At 40.3% G+C, this 4,536-nt stretch overlaps 1 pseudogene; it reads left to right on the top strand.

Moving 5' to 3' along the window:
* The first annotated feature begins 1,028 nt into the window (after positions 1 to 1,028).
* LOC113904673 lies at positions 1,029 to 1,937 on the top strand (annotated as a pseudogene).
* Positions 1,938 to 4,536: the final 2,599 nt, after the last annotated feature.

The raw sequence follows: 4,536 nt of genomic DNA, 5'->3' as shown, positions 1-4,536 counted from the left end.
TAGCTAAATAAAATAACACATGACTAGGATTTTCATAAGTTGAAAGCTTTTGATATCATAAGCTGACATAGTGTAGAAAAGTATGTCAATGACTAGATTGTAAGACCAAGGTTTAAGACAGTCATCCCGTAAAATTGTGTAGATAAGAAGATACCTTCTGGACTTCCCTGGTGGCACAGTGGATAAGAATCTGACTACCAATATAGGGGACATAAGTTCGATCCCTGCTTGGAGGAAGATTCCACATGCCATGGAGCAACTAAGCCCGAGTGCCACAACTACTGAGCCTGCGCTCTAGAACCTGTGAGCCACAACCATTTAAGCCTGCTCACCTAGAGTCAGCGCTCCACAAGAGAAGCCACTGCAGTGACAAGCCCACACACCCCAACCAAGAGGATCCCAAGCACAGCCAAAAATAAATAAATACATTTTTTTTAAAAAAGGATATCTTCCAAGTCAAAGGAAAATGAGTAAGTTAATATTGCATGTGTATTTGTATTAATACTGACAATGAGAGGCAACCATCATACACAAAATTAGTATTCAATGGAATTTCAATGATTCACTCTTCTCACTTCCCTGTTTGGCACAAAGTGGTTGTCTGACCTTGTTTGAATATTTACATTTATGAGTCTCAAGTCTTTTTCTATAAGACAATACATTGAAATGGATGTAGTCATTCTCTGATGACTCTCAGTCTAGCTTTACTTTTACTGGAACTCTATGAGGTTAACATCATTGTAATAATTTAGCAAAAATAAGTGTCTAATACTAGTTGTATATGAATGTAATTGTTTTAGAGTTAAGAAACTAATAAATATTGCAATAATTACCTATAAGGCCTATTAAAGGAAATAAATGTGATTATATAGTCTTATATTAGACTTTGTGCAAAGTCTACATTGATTTTTATATCATTTGAACTAGAATACTAATAAACATGACTCAAAATTTTCAAGAATAAAATAAATTCATTCATTTCTTTTAATTTATCCATAGGCACTGCAGACTGGGTCTAAGTGAAGGCAATGCCAAAGTTCACAGATGTGACAGAATTTGTTCTTCTGGGGTTGACCAGTCATCAGGAGCTTCAAGTTCTCTTTTTTGTGGTGTTTCTAGTAGTTTACATGATTACTCTGATAGGGAACATTGGTATGATTATTTTGATCAGCATCAGCCTCCAGCTTCAGAGCCCCATGTACTTTTTCTTGAGTCATTTGTCTTTTGTGGATGTGTGGTTCTCTTCCAATGTCACTCCAAAGATGCTGGAAAACTTACTATCAAACAAAAACCATTTCCTATGTGGGGTGTTTGGTGCAGTGTTACTTCTTCACAGCCCTTGTCCACATGGAAGTATATATCTTGGCTGTGATGGCCTTTGATCGCTACATGGCCATCTGCAACCCTCTGCTTTTTGGCAGTAAAATGTCCAGGACTGTCTGTGATCGTCTCATCTTTCTGACATACATCTAGGGGTTCTCCGTCAGCCTAAACTGCACACTGTGGACATATGGCCTGTGCTTCTGTGGAAACTTTGAAATCAACTACTTCTACTGTGCTGACCCTCCTCTATCAAGACTGCCTGTGGAGGGGTCCACATTAAAGAATGCACCATGATTGTTATTGCTGGGATTAATTTCACACATTCCCTCTCAGTGGTTCTCATTTCCTATACCCTCAGTGGAGCAGCCATGCTGTGCATGCGCTCTGCCGATGGCAGGAGGAAGGCATTCTCCACTGTTACAATGTTTTATGGGACTCTCCCCTTCATGTATCTCAGGAGGCCCACTGAAGAGTCTGTGGAGCAGGGGAAGATGGTGGCTATGTTTTACACCACAGTGATTCCCATGCTGAATCCCATGATCTACAGTTTGAGGAACAAAGATGTGAAAGAGGTGGTCAACAAAGCAATCGTCAAGGCAAACTTGAAGCAGTGAACCTGCAGTACATAATTCCGTGTATGCCACTTCTTGTTATAAATGTCCAGGCATATAAATTCCCTGTTTAAAATAGACTGTATACAGGCAACACTTAAATATACTAAGAAGTCCAGTCTAACACAGCGATGGTTTACCCCATGAATGGATTCTCAGGACTAAGCCTCCTTTATCTACGTGTGCAAACATACTAACCCTGACCTATTACTGGGAGTCACAGTGTATGTAAAATTGTGCTAAGTGTAGTCATCGGATAAATGATAAGTACATTTGGATAAGCACATGCTAATTTGGAGGGTATCTTTGTAAGAGTTGAATATGATTTCTTAGGATACTTTCTATATAAAATTGCTCTTCATTTGTTTTATAAGTAATATATAAGTTCATGAGAAAAATTAAGACTTCATCACTTTTCCATGAATATAAAAGTTGGTGAATTCTCATTTACCAAGAAAGCTTTCAATAACATTCATGCATGCATGGACTTTTGAAAACAAAAATGTATTCAGAATCTTCAACTAGTGTGAGGAACTCTGCCCTTGGCAAAGGTCATGAGGAAGGAGGCTTGGCATATGCAAAGGTGGGATCTAGCTTCAGGAGTCCCCCTGGAAATTCTCGAGCACCTACCTCCAAAACCAGAGTCTGCCTACTTTACTGCTTTGTGCTCTCACCTACACCTCTGACTTTACAGGAGACTGTCCCCCACCACCTCTCTCTGAAAAAGAGTTAACTTACAGCTCCAGTTAATAAAGTTCCTGGGCGTGACAAGAGTGTTTCAACCTACCAACTCCTTTGGAAGTCCTCTAGCCTGCCTGAACAGGTTCTTCCGGCCACATGTGATTGTTCACAGCCTCCCAACCATGAAAGACATGAGATGTTCTAAACTGTCTAAATACAGGTTCCTTTGAGCAGTTAAAAGATTGATTAGAAATTGTATTGGTGAAGGGTTTTTCACTTGTTGGGCCAATGTTTGCTGCTAAGTTTCCATATCCCTTACCTACTGTGTCCCTGGGAGTGTATTGATTAATAAAATCGGTGTATAGCAATGTAAGTAGTAGCTTTTTTGTTTGTAACCTTGGACCCTTGAGTTAATTCTTTTCTTGATATAGCCCACCACACCTTTGCCCTATAGGAATGCAACTTTATCTAATGCTTTCAGAGGGTGGCGCCTGACTTTAGAATAATCACCTTTAGAGAAAAATAAATTTTCTGAAGAAAGGGTCATAAAATGTTAACAGGCCTTCTGACCAGAAGTTGATGTAAATCACCTAAACTTTTGCATATGATAAGTTTGAAAGCCTGGCTTCAATAAGGATCAAGGACTGCTGTCCTTGCATGATTCTACCCCTTCCCCTATTGTCCTCTATGCACAACTTAAGGTATAAAAACTACTTTGGAAAATAAAGTGCGGGCCTTGTTCACCAAAGCTTGGTCTAGCCATGTCGCTCTTTCTCTCACCTTCTGGCTGAATTCCCATCTGGAGAATGGAGGCTCGTCAAGCCTACTAATTATGCCCGGGCTTCTAAGATCTGACCGGGGAGGCCTTAGTGTCTCCTCTCCTTTGGGAGAACGGGAGGACGCCTGCGGCCAACGTAGGTGATGCAAATTCCTTGTCTTGGAATTTTATTAGCTTTCCACATAAACCAAGTTATTCAGCCTCTTTTCTCCACTGAATTTTCTCACTGAGCTATCCTTATTTAACCACTCTTTATATCTTAAATTCTATCGTATCCTGATCACCGAAGCTGTCTCCCCTTTGAATTCCCTGGATCCCCCGGGGCTGGACCCCGGCAAACTAGTGTCATGAATTCAGAAGATTAATTCTCAGTATATATTGCTCTAGAATTAATACTATTTGTGTTTCAAACAATCTGTTGACTCACCGTGATTCTACTCATTGATTTGGATTTTGGCTAGTTGTTTTTCTCTTTATTAATTTAAATAGGTGAAATATTTATGACTAAAGCCTATCATGTCCTTCTCATAGTTTAAAAAGATGAAGCAATGTGGATTTTTGTCATTTAAAATCTTTTAATCAGAAGAATGTCCTGTTAAACATTTGATTGCTATGATGAAGCTATTGTTTGATTCCAAATTCTTGTCACTAACATTACATTCTTAGGTCTGTGTTTAGCTGTTTGTTGTTGCTACTGCTAAGTCGCGTCAGTCGTGCCCGACTCTATGTGACCCCATAGATGGCAGCCCACCAGCTCCCCCATCCCTGGGATTCTCCAGGCAACAACACTGGAGTGGGTTGCCATTTCCTTCTCCAATGCATGAAAGTGAAAAGTGAAAGTGAAGTCGCTCAGTCGTGTCGGACTCCTAGCGACCCCATGGACTACAGCTTACCAGGCTCCTCCATCCATGGGATTTTCCAGGCAGCGTACTGGAGTGGGGTGCTATTGCCTTCCCCGGTTTAGCTGCCTAGGTCAAGCTTTTAATAACTAGAGTGGATCAACCAGATAAGAATCACTGTAAAACCGAATGCCATTGCACTAGACATGTGTTAAAATGTGATCAGCACAGCTCACACTGGTATCCATTGGGATCTGATTACAAGTTTCCTATTCAATTTATGTTCACTGGTGTCCACTTATTC

The sequence above is a fragment of the Bos indicus x Bos taurus genome, chromosome 15, assembly GCF_003369695.1.
Source record: "Bos indicus x Bos taurus breed Angus x Brahman F1 hybrid chromosome 15, Bos_hybrid_MaternalHap_v2.0, whole genome shotgun sequence".
NCBI classification, from domain to species: domain Eukaryota; kingdom Metazoa; phylum Chordata; class Mammalia; order Artiodactyla; family Bovidae; genus Bos; species Bos indicus x Bos taurus.
This window is presented reverse-complemented; position numbering and strand designations above follow the sequence as displayed.